The sequence below is a fragment of the Myodes glareolus genome, chromosome 1 (genome assembly GCF_982192425.1).
Source record: "Myodes glareolus chromosome 1, mMyoGla1.1, whole genome shotgun sequence".
Lineage (NCBI taxonomy): Eukaryota > Metazoa > Chordata > Mammalia > Rodentia > Cricetidae > Myodes > Myodes glareolus.
In genome coordinates this window covers 137353333-137374009 of record NC_142026.1, presented here as the reverse complement: position 1 = coordinate 137374009, position 20677 = coordinate 137353333, and the positions used below count along the sequence as shown (strand labels likewise).

The 20677-nt window shown below is 47.4% G+C and overlaps 1 protein-coding gene and 2 long non-coding RNA genes across 4 annotated transcripts in view; 2 read left to right on the top strand and 1 right to left on the bottom strand.

Moving 5' to 3' along the window:
- Positions 1 to 20677, bottom strand: part of Pacrg (parkin coregulated) — a 458578-nt gene that overhangs the window by 77489 nt on the left and 360412 nt on the right. The window lies entirely within an intron of this gene.
- On the top strand, positions 4420 to 8828 carry LOC148123584 (uncharacterized). Its single transcript, XR_015734649.1, has 2 exons — positions 4420 to 4953; positions 5545 to 8828. It is a non-coding gene; the product is annotated as an uncharacterized LOC148123584 (long non-coding RNA).
- LOC146895780 (uncharacterized) overlaps positions 12578 to 20677 on the top strand; it is a 10932-nt gene continuing 2832 nt past the window's right edge. The window contains exon 1 of the long non-coding RNA XR_015001185.2: positions 12578 to 12724. This is a non-coding gene — a long non-coding RNA (uncharacterized LOC146895780). The remainder of the gene's footprint in view (positions 12725 to 20677) is intronic.

The following is a 20677-nucleotide window of genomic DNA, read 5'->3' as shown; positions in this document are numbered from 1 at the left end:
GTTACGATGTCATTCTCTGTTGTCAAGCCAGTTTCTCCTTTTCCGTAGTGAACACACACGTTACTAGAAGATGCTATGGTTGTGTGGGAAAGCCTGTGAGCTAGGCTCTGTGAAAGAATGACTCACAGATGAATTAATTCCCAACATGTCCATCGGATTACACGCCATTTTCTTCACGCTGCTGCTGACGTTGTCCAGGAACTGGCCATCAGAAGCCCCTTCAAGCTGACAACACCTTGTCCCCTCCTGAACACTCCCGTCACGTTCTCTTAGCATTGTCCTTCTTCCTGGCACAGTTCTAGTCCAGGGTCTTCCTGGGCTTCTCCTGCCTGGGTCACACTCCCAGCCATTTCTCTAAGAAACACCAGTCCCTTTGCAGGGAGGATGGCATTTGGAGGCCAAGATCCAGTTACTGGATGTGCTCACTGCTTTGGAGTTGGGGGCAGAGGTAGAACACAGATGTCACAGCCATGCTTATTTCTGTCTAGCTGTGTGCATTACAAACCATGAGTTCACGCCAGTACTGTTTTCCCCAATTCCAAGCCAGCCAGCCAGCACGACAGACAGGATTTGCTCTGATATCCTGCCGTCCCACACTGGGAACTCCTTCGACACTCACTATCCTCTGTATGGTGTCTTCTTGCCCCTGGTGAGCCAGTGCCCAACATGGGTCACAACACTGCTTCCTCATCACGTGCCTGCCTCCTCCTCAGGCTCCGAAACCCCTCTGAGCTACCACAGTGCCCTTTATTGCATGCAGATCCTGACTGCTCAGACCCACTTGGTGTCTTTGGACTAACTGTTGAGGACCAGAACACGCACGATACCCTTTCCCAGGTCTAAATAGGCAATTAACTTATTTTTGTACTTTTGGACCAAGCTTGCGGTGGGGGTGGGTTGTGGGTGGGGACTACAGAGCCAGGAGATTAAAGCACTTGAAGTCCTTTCCATGGTACCTCTTACAGGGGCACGTGAGGCTGCCACCCCCACTGCCGTAAGACATCACATAAGGGAAATGCTCCTGTCAGTCACTATGCACGCAAACTGACGCTAAGAATCACAGCAAGTTTGTTCTTCTCGCGGAAATTAACGATTCTTTGTTAGACCTCTGGGGTCTGTTCCCTTACTCTGGATGACAGTGTCTCTACCGTTGGGAAGTACATCTAAAACCAAGGAAGGATGTTTTCACTGAACCAGCGCTACAGATGAACAAGGCTTCTGGAACACTCCTGTGAAATGTGTGGCAGTTGGTAATTTGCACATAAGCATTAAAGAATCACCACGTCGCCTGGAGGAGAATTTCCAACTCTGTCAGAAAAAGGTCAGCTTTAAGTGTTGCTGTCATATGGGCAGTGCTGAGCCCAGGGAACTTAAAAGGGAGGGGAGACTCTCTGCTCAGACCCTACCGCAGAAGCCTGGGAGGGGCACTCAGCACTGCTGAGTCAGAGACAGAGACTTTTATTGAGTCAGTCTTACTTGAAGGAAGCCACTTTTACATTTTAAGAAACTTTGGGTTTTTTTAAAGTCTGGTTAAACGGGGCATAAAACTTAACAGGACGGGAGAAATGGCCAGGACGACATTTGGAAGCCCTGAAACGAGTTACTTCCCCCTCCCAATGTGGCTATTCCATGATTTAAATAGTTGATGCTCATTTAATATTCCTGTCTTTGTCATTGTAATAAGGGGAGTTTCCTTATTTCAGAAATTCAAGGCCACACCCCCCACGCATAGGCCAGGAGCAATGCTGAACTTGCAATATTGTATTCATGGGTGCAATGGTCTTTCTCTTCATACTCAAGTGATTGGAGACCACTGTGTCCTGGGTACTCTATTACATTCTTGAAGGGCATTGCCCACTACAGCATAGACAATTGGCTGTAGAATTGGCTAAGTGTCTTGTATGGTTCCTTCAGAAGTGCTTTGAAAGGACTGTCCACTAAAGCATGGCAGATTCCACACTATGTGAGTTTGCTCTGTGTTTCTTGGTCTGTTGGCTTCCTTGTCTGACTGCTCTGTTGTCTTCTGTAAGACTTTACAAATACATGGAAGATTGAGCTAAGACTCCCGTGAGCACAGCCAGCATGGTTTGCCATGACAGTGGTTCGACTGGGTGACATTTGCCAACGAGTAAGTGACACAGGTCTGGGTACAGGGCCAAGGTCCTCCAGTAGGTGCAGGACTGGATGCCAGAGGCTACTCAGTTCAGGGATATCAAACATTTCTCATGGAATGTAGAGTTGACATACCAGCTGCTGACTTCTGATTAAAATGGAAACTGGGCAAGTGTGTGTTTTTAGATAGGAGGGGCAATTGCGAGTATTTTTCAGCTGATAATTTGCAATACAGCATTTCCTTTGTGTTGGGATGTTTCATGCCAAATGATGGTTTGAATGTGCTGGAGCCTTAACTAGGTTAGTGCGCATTTATTCATGCACTATGAAAAAAAATCAATGCGAGAGAAATTAAAAAAAAAAACTCGGTATGGCCATAATACCCCTTTAGAGTAAACATTATGCTGCCATTGTCTCATTTTGTGCTGTTCTCACCTGTGAAATTAGCTAATCCCTGCGACATAGCCTGTCAATAGTAACAATTATCTGTTGTTTGTATCATTCAATCTCTAGTTCATATCCAGCTACCCCTTGTGGGTTTTTCCTTATTAGAGACTTAGGAGTTGATTAATAAAATAAAATGTGCTATCAGCTTGGAGCTACTTGAAACCTTATCCACCCAAGTCCATCTTTGGACCTCTTTTCTAGGTCCCGTCCCTCAGTGAGGCGGGCTGTCACGCTAACCAGGCGAGAGGGACCGCAGCTGCTCTGTATGCAGGCCACGGAGAGGTTGGGCGATAACAGGCTCCATTTCGGGGCCACTCGGCATGTTTCTTGATCAACGCTAACAATAGTGCACTGTGGCCTTCCCTGCTCTTGTCACCCAGCTCCTGTCATCAGGGAGACGTGTCAGAGGAACGGACCCAACACTGCTCATCACCTTATTTAGTCAGTGAACCCGAGTGCCGAGCTACAGACGACTTAACTTCTGCTTCTATTTGCAGCTATTTGCCGGTCCAGGCCTGGTGGATCTCCTTTTACACCGAAGGGGAATGCAGGACGGATTAGGAGGACTACCTCCCCTCTCGCTGATGGGTGGACTGTCTGCCTGATAACCTAGCATTAGGCACTAGACAGATTATTTTTGGTAAAGAGCATGCGTTCTTTCTTTTTCTCTTGCCAGAGTCGTGACACCAGTTCTAAGAGCAGAAGCGAACCCACATGTTTTGAGGAGGGGATTTATGATCACATGTCCACAATGGTGTCGGGAATGGCAGCTTTTCTCTTCCACACAAAGAAAACATGATTTGGGGAGCTACAAGCAACAATTCAGCATTCACTTTTGGGAGACACTACATTAAAGTGATACCCAAAAGTTCAAAGTCCAGCCAGCTAAATTACCTTAAAGCCAACCAGCATAGGAGACACAGCTAAGTGAAATGCGTACCTGTTTGCATTTCAGAAGTTTCCTTGACAAAATCGAGTAATCGGTAGAGAGAGTGCCGATTTTCCCACACTAAGCTCAACTCCCTTGTTGTCCCAGGAAAGTAACTCCTGGCTACAACTCTGATCCCTGTGCCCTCTCCTCTGCCGGTTTGTGCACGGGGCAGCCCCGTTGTCTTCGCCCCGTCTTGTTGGATCACACCTTACTGTGTTGCAAGAAAAGGAAATGGTAGGGATAAACAGGAGCGTTCAGAGCTTGTCTCAGCAGACGCTCGCGGTCGGGAATGGAGTGTTTGCTTTATGTGGAAAACAAACCAAAATTAAGTTTTGAGCTGGATGGTGCAATATAAGCCAGGGCACTAACAGAATAATACCAGTTTAGAAGCCATGAATTCAAAGCGGTTCTTAAGTTTCACTGGTGTAGACGGTGGTGGCATGTTAGACACTGGTGAGAAGGGGAGGAAGCCACGTCGGCCGTCTGCGGCCCCAAACAGGCCACTTCCATATGCTCTCCAGTGCCTGACAGCTTTTGCAGCCCAAGTCCCAACTCCTTCTCAGCCACTTCCATATGGCGCCCACAGATTGGGAGCTTGCCTTTTCTGAAACACTCAGAGACTTGCTTGGTGTTCTGTCGAACTGAAAGTTTGTGAGCAAGCGACTCTTCCTTTTATTGCAAAAATAAGATTATGGATATTAATTCATCCATTCTCTTCAGGGCAGACAATAATGGGTCCTGACAGTCTTATATTTCAATTTTGCAGGGAGAAATTAGTTGCATATATTTAAAACTAGTAGGAAAAGTGCCAGGCTGCCGTCTCTGCTCCGAGAGTGTGTGGGGGATTAGCTGTGAAAAGACATTGTTCCTAAGCGCTCATCGTGCGGTGGGGAGCTGGAAATAGGAACTTCGGGCTGGAATGTGTTGTGTCAAGGTGCTGAGCTGGAAGCTGAACCAGACAGTGCTGCATGTAATAAAAATCTTGGATACATAATGAGCAAAACGTGAGCAGAGCATTGGTCTGGAGTGATGATCGGTGTCAGTATTGCTGGGGACATGTTTCCATGTTATTAAGCTTTTGTTTCTAGACTCCAAACACTGAGTGTCACCTTCCATCTGGCGGACTTAATAGGCAGTGGCCACTATTTTCTTATCAGCACAGGAAGACTGACATCATCTAAACCATAAATAAAAGGATGAGCGCTCAGAACACTTGCCTGGAGGACCTCCACCCTTAGCGCCAGATCAACAGATTTCTAAGCAGCATGAGCTCTCAGGCGCAAGAAGCGCATGTGAAGAAGTGTGTCACTTCCAGAAAGGTGTTCCTGAAACACGGTGAGCGCACCAACACACTGATGGGCGTGCAGTTTATGAAAGAAAAGAAATAGGACGCTAAAGAAACAGTCGGTACAAACTTTTCAAACAGTTGAAAGTACAAGGACAAAATTTGAAAAGTCAAAAAGGTAAGAGCCACGACAGAACTCCCCAAAGCTGCACTCTAGGGTTTCAAGATCGGAAGGAGGGAAGATAAACATCAGCATCTTTGCCCGGCCAGGGCTGTGGGGTTTCTCTTTCCTCAGCTCTTGGCAGCCTGTTTCCGGAAGTGTTTCTGGCCTTTTAGGGGAGACAGGGAACAGCATGGTGGGTGCTTCCTGTATTAAAATCTGCACACTTAGGAAATACCAACAGAGCAGAAACAAGAGGTTTTGTGCTGGCACACGGTCTTGAAGACTGAACATAACAGTGGCAACAATAGATTCAAATTTATATAGAAAAAGCCTGGGGCCCCAGTCCTCCCTGCTGCCTATTAAACTACATGGAGCCTCTGGGAGGCAAGCGATCCTGGGCCACACTAATGTCTCCAAGCCCATTTCGCACCCTTTGCCCATGTCTGCAAACACTTCTGTCTGCACTGTTGAGGGCCCCAGAGTGAAGTGACAGGCATTTATCCCTTTAGGGGTAAGAAACTCACAGGCTTTTAGAGGTCTCAAGTTGAAGAAACAAAAGCTTCATGTTTTTTGGTTCATTTCAGAGTAAATTATGATTTTTCTTAGAAACCACGACTTCCCATGAAAACAGACGCTATTCCTGACAGCCTGCGTGCACCGTCTAGTTCCCCCTTACAGGAGACTAATTAAAACTGGATCGCACCTCCCTCAGGCCTGAAACGTTGTGAACAGCGGCATCCCAACACAGTTTGTGGAACACCGTGTAAATTCGCAGCGAATCATTTCCTGTAACCTTTGTTGGGAGGCACGCGGACTGCGGAACCTGGATGGCAGGCAACTTCTCCTTTTAACAGTAATTAGTCGTCAGGAGCCACAGGACAGGAGTGGCACTGTGACACTGCCCGCGGCCCTTCCTCGTGTGCTGGTGACACCGCGTCCTTTAATAAGCCTACAACTTGCTGGTATTGTCCTCTGGACTGGGGAGGAGTCGAATTCTCCTCTCCCTCTGGGCGCTTGTGAGCGTGAGGCAATGCTGAGACAGTTGTTCTGCGAGCTAATGAGCTGAGAAAAGAGGAACACCATCAGCCTGGCACCCGGGGCGGACGAACTTTCTTCTCTTATCAAACAAATCTCCAGGATTGATGCTCTTCACCCACAGAAGGTGTTTCATTCCTCTCTAATTGTTTAAGCAAAATGTTTTTTGGGTGAGCAGCCATTGACGTCTGCATGGTACGAGGGGCAGAGGCAGGGAGGAGTAGCCATGGGATGGCCATCCCTCCACCATCTCTTGTAGCAGATTTCCTTGCTTCCCACACAGCCCCAGGGCTGTGACTTAGCAGTGCTCCGCTTTAGTGACTCCCCCACAACAGGACAACAGACTGGATGCGCATGGTCTTCCTTGGGGTCCAGGTCTCCTAACTGCGGCCCCCATCCTCTTTGTTTGCCACTATGAGTGACAGGACTCACTGAAGCCCAGACACTTTGGCCTTTTCCTTGTATGCACGAGATTTTAGAGACAATGCAAATATGCTATTTCATTTTGTGGTATGGATTGCTTAGGTAAATTGCCGGCAAGATATAAATTCAAAATGTATTTGCTGGAGGCCTCTCTAGGTCAGCTTACCTCCCTATTTCTCATCTCAATATGAAAAGCGTCATTACAACTACTCCTCTTTGAACTCTGGGAGGGAGAATCCTGAAAATCTGACAGTTGGTGGCAATTTAGGTAACCTGTTCTATTGCTGTTGGCTGATAGAATATGGGTAAATACAGGGAGAAAACCCTCTGAATCTATCATACACATACACATATATGTAACTGCATATGTATGTATCTATACATGTAACAGCAGTAAGGGTTAGAAATGGCAGAGCACCGGGGCTAGGAGGGACCAGGGACCACTCAGTGCCTGGGACTTCTCTCTGCATCTTGCTCTGCGGGCACTTCAGTTTCTCTGTCACCCAATGGGAGAGTAAGGCACTGTTCCCCTCCTCACCTCTTTGCTGCCTCTTTCATCTCCTGTCCCGTCTCTGCCCTCAGTGGAGACATTCCTGCCTCTTCCCTTCTCTTGCCCTTCTTCTTCCCCCTTTTCCTGTCTTTAGAACCACGCCCTTTCCCTCTAGGCTTTCCTCAGACCCACCCATGTGACGTGCCTCTGCAGAAGATGCTTCACCCATTGCCCACTACCCTAACTCTTCTTGTCCTCCAGATTTCAGCCCCAAACCTCTTCTGGGATCCCCACAGCCATCAGTGCGCCTTCCACCGGATTCCCCATATAACACCATCCATCTGGGCTACGAGGGACCTCTGGGTCTTATCTGTCCTCTACAGTGATAGTACTTATGTGTGAGACCCACTGTCCCAGGTACCGGTCTCCTGGGACACAGGGGCACAGAGGTCCAAGATCAAGCATCTAGCCACACAGTGTACTCCTTGCTGCTGCCCTGAACAGCAGTGGCTGTTAAAGAGGGGCCAGGAGGGAGGAGAGAAAGCAGTTGGAGAGGAGAGCTTTTTTCCTATCCCCACCTCTCATCCAGTGAGAGAAGAGCCTCAAAATGCTGGGTTCCTAGACAGAATAGTTCCCCTTAGGGATGAGGGGGCTCAGGGGGACCCTTAACTCTCTACCGCCTGGCATCTTAAGGAAACGGGCATAAATGCATAGCATCACGCAGTATGGCCATCACATAGTATGGCATGCTTGTGTGAGCAGATGTATAGTCTGGCCACCCTGGTCCTTTAGAAGACTTATAGATGCTACTAAAACCCAACAAAGACTAAATGTATGCCCAGAATGAAAAGGAAAGGGGTTTGTGATAAGCCCTTTCTGTAACTTAGTGTCCCACCCTCCCATGCTGTACAGCCTTGGCTTGTCCATCCAGCTCTGAGATAGCTCCCATGTGTTTTGTCTTTCTCCTTCCTTATGATAGCTCTACTCATTGTAAAGTTAAGAAGTAACAAAGTCACATACGAAAAACTCAAACTACATGGAACGGGAAACCCTGGGCGCGGGATCAGGAGTAAGAAGGGAAGCAGGAACTCACAGGTCGGGAGCCCCTGAAGCTGAGTCTCATCCCCGGACTCTGGGAGCAGTGAATTCCCCGTCACCCCAGCTCCGGGACAAGCGAGAGTGGGGTGACCAGTTGTCCTAGATGAGAACTGGAACTCTGTGTTCTGGGGAAAGCCTCAGTCTCAAGGAAACTGGGACGGTCTGTGACTCGATTAGAGACACCCCAACCAGGCTCCCCGGGAGGGTAAAGGCCAAACTCCGCTTCATCAGTCACTGCCGGTGTCCTCACCCTGTACATGAAGAGTAATATTTGCCCTGGGGGAGGCAGCATGCAGTTCTGTCGCAGAGTCTGGGATGCTGCTTGTGAAATCCTATCCCTCCCTCTTCCACTCAGAGCTGTGTTGTTTGGAAAGTATGTGAGAACTGAGAGGTATGTGACAAGGCGCATGGTCGGACCCTTGGCACAGAGTCCAAGGTCAGGACTGCTGGCCTTAGCATGAGGTCATGCAAATGGAGATCATGGAATCTACAGGGACAGGTGTGTGTGCGTGCATATGTGTGCGGGCTCATACACATGTATATGTGTGTTTTTGTGGGGGGTCATCTGAGGAAGCACTACCAACCCTATTTGTGAGTTATGTGATACAGACTCCAGGGAACTAAAATGCCCAGGGCTTTCACTTTTCCAAACATGGATAAAAGTTTTATGATACTTTTGAATCCTAAAACAAACAATTTAAATACAAAATGTGCGGGGACTCAGAACTGACGGCAGATAAAGATGAGCTGCTGTCAGTTTCCTCGGGAGTTCCTCACATTTCACATTCCCAAGTGCTGTGCCTACGACTGTATTTACAAATAAAAAAAAACACTCCACTTTCTACTCCGTGACGGCTTGTGTGCTTAGGCAAGTCTTGCAGAGACACACATGTGCTGTGGAGGCCCTTGACGATGTTTAGAGTGTTCCAGGCATTGCTGAGCACAGTGTCACAGATACAGACTACCTCTTTCTGTGTGTATGCTCACACAAGCATGTGTGACTATGGATGCTTATGTACGCACCCTCATCCACACTTCCATATACCACAGGGAAGTGCTCCACTGTCGGAGACTAAGTGACTAACAGAGGTGGAAGAGAGAGAACTGTGTACTTCTCCACAGTGCCAGGGCAGCAAGGTCACATTCTCTACTCCCTCTCCCTGAGGCCCGAACCAAGGTAGGCTGAGGCTGACAATCAAGGCCTTTGAGTTACACTGATTAGATTAGAATGTCGGATCTGCTATTTTCTGCCAGCGTGTGGTGCCTGTGTCTCTGTGTCTCTACTAGAGACTACTGTGGCTCATCTAACACCGTTGGTGTTTGTTTGTTCCTTCCCTTAAGGGTAGCCACACGTTTGCTGTGACCAGACACAGGGTCAGCTGCTGCTGAGCAGGGCGACATGATGTTGTTCATACAACACCACGCTGAGTCATGCAGACCCTGGTTGCTATCAGTCCCCACTGTGTGATTTGGGGAAATGCATTTGACATCTCTGGGCCCTACTTTTGTGAGCTGCATAGTGAGGACCACAAACCATCGACCACATACACCTGTGCGCTTTAGAGCTAAACCGTGCAAAGACACACCAAGCCTGGAATAATGCTTACTGACTGCTGCGTACCATGGAGAGGAAGCTAGCGGGATTGATACAACCTGGAGTTGGTTGCTGTTGATCTCAACAAATGACAAATGCCTTGCTCACTGAGTTACTTCCACCCATTATTGCATCAAAACACCATTTCTCACAATCAATACAGGCAATGTGAATTATGTTAAAAATCTGAAATTCATTTTAGTCAGTAAGTAGCTTCAGTCATTTGTTAAAACTGAACTAAAATGGTTATTTTAAAGGGAGAGTATATTATTGAATAAAAGGTGCATATTAACTCCAAATTTGCCAAGGACATGGCCGCGTCAGCAGGGAGCTGGCAACTGTCTTGGAAGGAGTGGCCGTGAGGCCATGACATCTCCCCACACTGCCTTGCAGGGAGCCTGCAGGTGTTGTGTGAACCTCACTTTGCATTCTTTCGCTTTGTGCCTCTGGTGTGGACGAGGAAGCTGCTCTTTCAAACTCCTACCTTGTTGTGGTATGTTCAGTGTTCCCTGGAAGGTAAGGCGACCCTTGCTTAGAGTGGGTCTCTTGTCAGTTGCCTGGAAAGGGAAGGTAAATAGAGCTAATCTAAACCAAGATCAGAGAAGGGCCAGGCTGGGGTGCAGAGAGGTCTGCTTTGATGACCTCTTTTCAAATGAAGCATTTACACACATGGTAGTTCCTTCTGCCTCTTTTATAATTAAAGGTGCTTTCAAATTAGATTTATACTCCGGCAACAGCTGAACACCAAAACGGTCCATGAAGCTGGAAACTTATTATTCCAATGGGAAGTCAGTTGCAACTGCATCTGAAGGGAATTTTCTGACCATAGAAGATTAAAAATCTACTAATCGGATGAATATCTTTTTCTAGAGAAAAAGAAATGATCTAGAGGAGTTTATCTTCAATTTCTTTTCTTGGCTTCTAAGTTTTCTATTGTTTTAAAGACAGGGTGTCACGTAGCTCAGGCTGGCCCTAAACTTCCTTTGCAGCTGATCATGACCTTGAGCTCCCCATCCTCGTGTAGAGGACAAACTTGTACTGCTGTACCCGCCTTTGCCTGACCTTTGAATGTCTGTTCATCCCAGGCCTTTGATACGGACTGGTGAGTATGTCCATGTCTATTTCCAAGCTCGTGTCCCTGACTGAAGATGACTGTATCACCCTCTATGAAACTATCACTGTGTCAGTGGGTGCATTAGGAGCACCAGGCAAACGTTCAGAGAGCCATTACTGAGAATCAGGCATGTTGTGTCTTGTTTCCTTACATGTTGATTGAGATTGTGTTACCTAATGTCACTGCAAATGCCACTAAGTGAGGTTTTAGCCCCCTTTTACACTCTCCAGACTTAGGGCAGCATCTCACCAAGTGTTGCACTATACTGTGAAACTCCAGACAGTGAGAGGCCTTGATGCAGATGAGGGCTGGGGAGAGGGGAGGGAAGTGAGAAAGATCACCATGGGATTTAGGTCCTGGTGGGCCAAGCAAAGGCAGCACTACTGATGTGGTAGCGAAGGGCTCAGGAACGTGGCTGAGTTTGGAACTGCTGCTCTGAGGGTCCCTTAGGAATCTGTCAGAGACGGTCCTGTCTGGCTCTCCAGCTCACAATGAAGTGACATTCCCCTTCAAACCTCATATCGCCTGTGTGAGGAACAGTTTTGAGACTGGACACATGCTTCTTACAAAGTCTCAGGACAAGACCAAGAAGACATATGGCCAGAGATTAGGGAGACAGGGTCTACAGAGGAACCAAACGCAGACGCCTTTTGAACTTGTGATCCCTCATACAGAGTGTGTGAGTGGAGAGAAGGCAACTGTGATAGGGGTAGGGTGGGGTGGCTGAGCTGCAAGCGATGTCCTGGGAGCCATTATAGAATGGACAGCCCAGAAGCCCGCAGTAGGCTCCGAGGAGGGAGAAGTCCAGAAGGAGAAAGATTGGATTGACTCAGACCAGCCTCCCATTTCTCCAGTAAAGGAGCATTGGAATTGGAGCAGGGACAGCCAGGCTCCCTTTAGGAGGTGAGCAGGAGCTTGTGTCTGCAGGACCAGAACCTCTGCACAAGCTTGGGAAGGTGTGGGTAAAGCAGAGAACCCCCCTTCCCACCCCCATCAGCACAGTCCCCTGACCAGAGAGGCTCCGGGCACTGCGGGCGCCGCCTGCCTATTTCACAACATAGAAAGTCTCTGAAGTGCACTTCTGGGGAAAAGGGGATAAGTAAGTAAGTTACACACACTACACGGCACCGAGTTCCACTGTCACGTGGAAAGGGCAGAAGGTGGCTGCCTAGGGTTCTTTCTCATTGGACACTTGCATTAACAGACTTCATGGCCAACTGTATGATATAAATAGAACCAACCCCAGGAGAGCATCTCAGAAGTGTGGCCATGGTGGCACCGTTGCCACAGGATTGCTTCTTCTTTGCTGTTCAATCCCATTGGGTTCAATCACTTCAAGATTAGATTGGGATTTGAGGAATTATAAAGGAAACGAATAATAACACAATTAGTACTTCGTCATAATGTAGGGAAACAATTAAAATGGCAGGCATGGCTATCTATTCATGGTTGAGCCGACCAGCAAATCCCAAATGCTCTTTCTGTGTATGAAGATCAAGGTGAATCCTTCCATTGTTCCTCTGAAAACACAGCCTCATTCAATCACCGTGAGGGCTGAAGGTCAATAGAAGTAGACTCCCTCTGGAAGGCAACTCCAACTCCAGGCCTGCATAGCACACTGAAAACCAAGATGGGTGTGTGCAAAAGGCAGGGAGAGACAGAGGGGGTGGGGGGGAGGGGGGAAGCTGAGGGGCTAACAAGGACAGAGAAAGTAAAGCGAGGCCTCTTGAATCCCAGCCTAATTCTCACTGGTCCATGCGCCAGTACATTCTAACCTCCAGGGCTGATTTTAGTAACTGAAATACTTGGACACTGAGGTCTTCATAAGAGTTTTGGGATTGCATGAAGCAACCACAGCCTAAGAAAGTAACAGCTGTCCACGAAGTCCAAGCATACCACCGTGCCTGCCAGCCTCTGTAACCCGGGTCTCACCCCTCTCATCCAGCAGTGGGTGTCCTGCTGCACCAGGGTAGTGGGCGACCCTGAGCATCCAGCAGGGAGCTGCTGGAGTTTCCGGCTTTGGGAAAGACAGGTACGGAAACAAATCATCAGACAGAAGGATACAGAGAGAAAAAGAAAGAGGGAGAAGGTGGAGGAGCAGAAGAACAAGAGGGCAGAGGCAAAGGGAAGAAAGAAAGGGGTCAGGAGGCAGCTGTAGTTGGGATTTCAAGGGTGATGGGATGACTGTGGGCATCTCCTCCCCAAACAACGGCAGTCCATGAATGTCAAGGAAACCTGCAGGCAGACATGGATTTTCTATCACAGACGACCTCATAGGTTGTCCAGTCTGATTCATATTAATAGTTAGACGGATGTAATCCATTCAACATGGATTACAAAGAGTCTCTTTCTCTTTCTTCAGAAAGTTTAAAATATATACTACAGTTAAAATGTGATTTTGTTTGAAGTGATTATAGGAATACTTTCAAAATACAATGTGCAGGTATAAATTTTAATTTGAAATATGCAGACTTTAAAAGCCATTTGGAGGAAAAGTCATTGAGCTGAAACAGATCAGCAGTTGCTCATCCCATTTAATGGTTCAGTTTCCAGGGCCCTCAGGAGGCTGCTTTCATCTCTGGTTCTGAGTTAGATCCTTCAGTATCACTGTCCTGCTGTCAGATACTATTTTAAGGTGTGCTACATTTGTTTATGCTGTGGAACATTTGTTTAATGATGCAAAGATATGTTGCTTTTGTTTAACTCTGTGAAGCTGTGTTACTTTGCCTGTCTTAAACACCTGATTGGTCTAATTAAGAGCTGAAGGGCCAATAGCAAGGCAGGAGAAATGATAGGCGGGGCTGACAGGCAGAGAGGATAAATAGGAGGAGAAATCTGGAAAGAAAGATCAAGGAGGCAAGGGAGAAAGAGAGGGGCCAGCCTCCTAGCCACACATCTTGACATGAAATAAGAAGAAAAGAAAAGATATACAGAAATAGAGAAAGGTAAAAGCCCAGAGGCAAAAGGTAGATGGAATAATTTAAGAAAAGCAAGCTAGATATAAGCCAAGTGAAGGCCTGATATTCATCAGTAAGAATACTTCTCTGTGTGTATTTATTTGGGAGTTGGGTGGCAGGCCCCACAAAAGAGTCAAAGAGCAAAATATCAAAACAGCTAACTATACCGTTCCTTCGCCTGTTCCGGTACCGAGCATTTCAGATTTCAGGAGGCTGCTCCGTCTCTGGCTCCGAGTTGGCTCCTTCAGAACTGCCATCCCTTCACCCTCCTGTCTCACAAAGTCTAGGGAGCACTGTCTTGCCAGTGGGGGGCTCCACACTGCACAGGGGGCTCATAGCAGTCCAACCTGAGCCACGATTAGAGGACAACCTCGACCCCTAACTTTCCCTCTGTTGCCCTGGAAAGTTAAGCCAGCACATTAGAACACATTCAAGGGAAAACCAAAGTGGTTTTTTTTTTTAATTTATTTTTTATTTTCCTTTGGGCATGTGAAAGACTGGCACCCGCTTCCATTCCCAATCAAAGACCAGCTTCTGGGAATGATCAGCGCACAAGCTGCAAATCGCAGAGTTTGTATTCATACAGCATATAAAGAGGCACATTAAAACTCCGCAGACTCCATCAGCAACTTAAAAATGTGGATTCTTTAAGATTGCCCTGAAGTTATATGCCAATGTGCTAAGGATTTATTTTATTTCTTTGCTATAAATATTCATTTGAGTTAAAGGCTTCAAATGTTTGTATCGGGCAACATATTGTCATTTTTAAACCAGGAAAGTGTTGTATTTATTGTTTCTTTAAAGGCTTTTATTTCTCATAGGCTTTGGGATCAAGCTTATGAGATAAAGACTAGGAAGATGTCTCGGACACTAGGAAAAATGGGGCTCTTTGGGATGGGAGAGTGCTTGATCTTTTCTCTGCTGTGACAGATAGCGTCACAGGTGTCTGTACCTGTCTAAACCTGACAGGCATCCCCACAGCAGCCTCTGAGGCTGGAGGGACAGCTGCCCTCCCTCAGAAATGCAAACACATCAAACAAAACACATGGTCATGGAGCCAAAACACAGGCCCGCTTGAGAACCTTAGCCATGCATCTTAAAATAAAATCCTTGCATCTAAAATGTAGTAAGCACTTCAATTCATGCTCGTCTTGAGACATACATCCTAAAGTTTAAATGCTTAAAAGCAAGGCAACAGAATTTTTATTGTTGATAACAAACTACAGACTTGTCTAGTGGGGGAAAAAAATTCCTGAAATGTTAGACAAAAGAACTCTGCTAAAGGACACAGTATTCACTGTCGCGGGCTGCAGAGGGGAGGCGGAGAGGGGAGGCGGGCCGTCCCTGAGCCCACAGATCTAGCTATGTGCCCTGTGATTAGGCTTCTAAACAATGGCACTGTGTCAGCTTGGAAGGGTGTGAACAATAGGCCTTTTTCTGGAAGTATCTGTAGGAAGAACACAGAAATCAGTCAACAAGGGGGCTGAAATGGTCCTGTTCTTCTCTCTAAAGATAATGCGCAATGGCGCCCCTGCATGAACGCGGGTGTCCTTCCCACTGGGCTTCTTGTCTTCCCTCATTCACCACAGAATTTTTCCCAACTTGCACCTGGTTTGACCAGCAGTCAGCTGGCTTTTGAGGATTCTCCCTGTTTTATGCCCCCCGCTCCAGATCGCAGAGACTCAGGGCAGCTGCACGACTGTGCTTTCTTTGGTTATAAATGCAAGCTTGTGACATCCTTTGCCAGATTCTGTTAAAAGTAGAATTAATTAGAGTCAACCAAGCAACTCCCCAGCACTTGTCCACTGAAGACAGTGGTGACTGGGAAGGGTTTAGAGAGACAGAGGCGGTAAGACAGTCTTCAGGACGTTATTGTCTACTGTGCGGTGTACCACCCGGGCAGTAAGATGTGCCCTAAGACAGACTTCTACCAAGTTAGAAAGAGATGGGTGCAAATGTGTCAGAAAATTCTGGACAGTTCTAAAGCAGAGGGCGTTTGTAGGTGATGATGAGAGCAGAGGAGAAGGTAGCGTTTCAATGGGCAGAGTAAGAACAAAGGCTCGGATGGTTGCACGGAGTGGCCACAGATAACCTAGACTGAATGATGTCCAAAATGTCCATCTAAGACGAGAGGCAGACACAGGAAGAGCTACAACGAGAGGCTCTTTGGGCTGAAAACCGGCCCATGAAACCCTACAGTTAGGAGGGAACTTCTAAAGACCTGAGCGAATACTTTCACTTGAGAGAGGGGACCCCAAGGTCACAGAGATCTGTTGACACGGAGGAAGTGCAGAAGCATAGAACAGGAGTTCCATATGGGTACAGGGCAGGGGCGGGGAGACGGCTGTGGGTGGGCAAAGACTGTGGGCATCAGAGAAAGAGGGGATCAGATGGCACCAAGACTTAAACCCAGAGGAAAGACTTTCTCACGGAACTTGATTTGAAGGCTGGGAAAGCCTCAGGCTGGAGACTGCAAACGCTTGACCGTGATTTGTTCCTTTCTCTCCTGAGCTTGAACGACTTGGTCTGGAGGAGCCAGGAATGATATTTGTCTATTTTATCATTATCTTTTACTAAGAGTAAATTACAATCCTTTCTTAAACTTCATCTCGGCTGCTTTTTCTCCAAGTCACTGAAATAACAGTGTGTAAATAACAGTGTAAGCTCAGACCTGCTCGGCAAGGGGTGTCCTGGTTGGGCTGTTTTTGGGAGACGAGCAGTTTATGTGTGAACAGCCATGTACTCCAGAGAGTCATGGTGGAGTTGCTGCTGCCATCGTGAGTGGTGACAGTCAAAGTCAGATGGAAGTCAAAGCCACAGAAGGCAGACTGAGTCATTTGTGGCTCTGTCTCTTAGGAGATCGAGGAAATGTGTGACTGGGAACAGCGTCACCTCTGCCCCATCCCGGCTCTTGACTAGAGAACAGATTTTTTGAGGTTCCTTTGCTCTTGCCAATCTCTTACAGATCTTTCTGAGCAATGAAGACAATCCGAAGAAAGGGAGAGAAGTCAGTCTTGGCTGCTCTAAAGACGACCCTGTGTTCTGTGAGGAGAATTCTAGGTCCCGGGTCGGGGCGGGGAGGATGAGGTTGTCTGGGAAGGCCTTCAGATAAGCTCGGAGGGGACCTGAGCTGGGGACTCCAGAGCCTTTGCCTCTCCTCCTGCAGGGTCTGACTGCCCCTAGCATCTAGCTGGAATCTCTGCTGCAGCCAGGTCACTTCCTCCCTCACTAACTTCCTCCAGAGACCAGATGTCCTTAGTGGCTCCCTGAGTCACTGTGTCCGGCTTGCAACTAAGATCTTTCTGTTGGAAGGCAGTCAACACCACTCACCAATTGTTGGGATGGGAATAGCAGCCCCACGAACGGGTCTAGCTCCAGCTGCATCACTAAGACCTTCTTAGAAGGTGACCCCCTTGTCTCCTTGGAAGAATATTTCTTATTTTAGGGTTCTATCACTTTTGTTTAACAAAGGTTTATACTTGGGCAGTTACCAGATTGAACCTACAAGAATAAGTGACAGACCACCCAGGATCCTGACGGTGCAAGCACGAACCAAGAAGCCATAAGCAGCATGTCCTGGGGTGACCAGGCCCCAGCATTTACATAACGGGGACAGTGAATGCCAGCTTTGTCAGTCACAGCCGCTGGGCTCATGGCACCAGAAGCAGCTGACGCTGATGCTGAAGGCTTGGTGGCTGCGTGTGAACACACTTTCACAGAACTCCCTTGTACCTCTCCCCACTCCCCCAAATCACAGATGGAGGCTGCTTATTGGGGGACCACTGTGTCAAATTTCCTTAAAGGAAGTGAAGTAGAACATGGAGCCACTTCATGTGCATGGGAACATGGGAGAGGCCACCAATCCATGCTCTGGGAGTCCATTGGCTACAAAAAGGATCAGTGATGACATCCAGCGTCTTTGGGTATCAGAGAGTAGATGGGCAGGTGTGGAGCCCTTAGTTCATTCTGTTCTTCCCTACATCAGGTAATAGCCCAGTCATTGACCATAGAGCGTTCTGAGTTTTCTACTGCTCTGTAAGGGGCGGTAACTTAAAAGACTGGAAACAAACGGGCAGTACCACGCTGCCCAAGCCTGTGTTAGGCAGCGCAGCTGGTGTCATTTGTGTTAAGCTCTGGTCAGACCATGGAGGGCCTGGTTTCTCTTCAGCAGAATTAGGTTAGACATGGGGCTTGTAGCTCAAGGTGGCACGTCCTTTGGTCACACAAAGGAGCTTTGTATGCACATTATAAATCTCTACTTGCATTGGCTTCGGCAAAATGTTTTCTGAAGTTACCATGCCGTTGATTTCTTAAACTACCTTTGACTTTCTTTCCAGTCAAAAATGGATATTTTGTTAGGTCAACAAAGTGGCTAACTCTGCTTTTTCAGAGGAGACCGCACTGAAAGGTCAAATCGGCATGGTCTCACATGCCTTTAGTCTCAGGGCCTGGGAGACAGAGGCAGGCAGAGTTCTGAGTTCCAGACCAGCAGGAGTTGTATGTGAGGTGGTCTCAAATGAGGGAAGCGGGGCTAGAAGGATGGCTCACTGATTAAAGCACACACTCCTTCTGTAAGGACTTGACTTGGTTCCCAGCACCTACATGGTAGCTCACAACTGTCTGTAACTCTGGTTCCAGGGGCTCTGATGCCTTTTCTGGCTTCACATGATACACACACACACACACACACACACACACACACGCGTACGCAAGCAAGTTTTTATATTTACAAAATATAAATAAATCTTTTTAAAAATTGAAAAAAAAGACGGGTTATCATATCAGAGATTTTTTTTTCAGCTTTTACTCCTTAATTTTCCAAAGCCGATATCTACAGAGGAACAGCCCCCTGAGAGCTCCTAAGGCACACTTGCACTAAAGCATGGGTTCCCCCACAATGATACCTGGATGGACCACCGCAGCTCTGTTTCAGGTCTCAGACACAATACACGAACAATACATGGACAAAGCTAGGCTCAGCTGAATGGGCTGCAGATACTGAGGGAAATCTGGTGCAGGTCATGGCCTGAAAACGGCGTTAAGTACGAGAAAGACAACGTACAGGAAAGGGCCAGGCCGCCTTCTAGAAGCATGGACCATCACACACAGGTCAACCCTCCCATGCTGGGACTGCAGCTTCCCAAGGGAGGAACCCAAGGGAGGAGACCCAAGGGAAGTCTGACTCAGTAGAGGAAAACTGTTAGAAAGACATCGGACCTCAGCTTACACTCTGTAGTTTTAGGACCTAACTGTATATTCTTAGTGTTAGAGATAGTAATAAATCATTTTGATGAGGGGTAGGATTGGATTCTGAATTGCCATCAAAGCAATTTATGCAGTATTAAATTATTTCAACAGAGACCATACGTTTGGTAAATGCCCACTACATTCAGCCTCAGAAAACTACTTAGGAGAGTGTTTTCTATGCCCAGAAAAGCTCCCTGTCTCCCTGACGAGATATGAAAGGCACAACTATGCTTGGGGACTCTGTCTGCTCAGAGCACATGGCTTTATTTAGGAAATATTACCATATAAATGCTCACAGTCACAACATAGCAGCAAAGTGACAATTACAATAAAAAAAAGTATTATAAGTGGTCTTTGAAAGAGACGCGATCCCTGTGGGACCTTTACTCAGTCTCCGTTTATTACCATACTAAAGAGTGGACATTTATTTGGTGTTTAGTGGGAACACGGAGCATAGAAAGCTTGTCGCTCACAATCTCCTTCCACAGTGCTGGAGATACACATTTGATAGGACAGGCAGTCTCATGGTCACTAGCACTGGGCAGACGCCCTGCAGTGAGACCATGTCCCTGAAGGAGACCCCTAGCTAACTGCATGCAGTGCTAGGATCTTCCCTGAGCAAACCTTCTAGACCCAAAAACATGAGGAGAAATCTGGCCATTATGGGGGCACAAGATTCCATTTTGTGGGGGTGTGAGAAAGGAGGAGATGAGAGTAGAGAAGCCAGCAGCCAGATGGGATGGCTGCAGGCAATGCGGTGTAAGGAAAGTAGCATGAGTTAGGATGGATTCAGGAGGATGACTTCAGCTTCTGTGACAATTAGGGGATGCACTCAAGGATGGGACCGTGGAATCACATGTGAGGTCCCCATTCATCAGCCTGGGATGGGGACGGGAAGGATTCTGAGCGTGAGGTGGAAGCAGCAGGAGGAGAGTGTGAAGGAAACTTCTTCCCACAGCAGCAGGACTGGGATACCTGACTGGGCACGGTGAGAACAGCATCCACGATGCGGCTGGTGCTCCAGCGCAGGGAAGGCAACACACCTGCCTGCTCTCACACACTGGGCTCACAATGGGAGCCATGAATTCAATTCTAGTCATTCGGGCTTGGGGTGACTAAAGTTTAGCTGAAGATATGAACTTGGTGATTGAGAGAGAATGAAGCTTTAGGAAAACAGATGTGGGAGCTACTGACCTGGGAATGAAATGGCAGCCTCACCCAAATGAGTGTGAAGGTCACTTCCTGGAGGAAGAGGAGGGTGAGAATACATGGAGGAGGAAAATAAAAAATAATATAAAATAATAAAAATAATAGGGTACAGATGGCATAAGGTCAACCTATGAGTGCCCAACAATAACCATGCAGACTGCCCTCTGTACACACTGAGGGCCTGGACGGTGGGAGGAAATTGGACAGACCCTGGTGGACTGATCAGGAGTGGAACACAATAGCCTCTCCAGGAGAGCTCAGTGGTTCACAGAGCTTCCCTTAGTGGAGCTGTCAAATTTTAGCCCCTGAGCTGGGACTGGAGCCGTGCTAGAGCAGAGGTAGAAAAGGCACCTGCCTGCAGCTAGCTCCAATGGGCCACAAGACAGACTCTGACAAGGTAAGAATTACTAGGAATAGATACAGGGAATCAGGCCCTAGATTCTTAATAAGAATGAAAACAAAATAATAGTGTTTGAATTAAAGCACAGACATCCAAAATGGGTCATCTACCGAACTCCGTGCTGAAGAGAGAGAAAGCTAGATTATAAGATGTGTGTGTGTGTGTGTGTGTG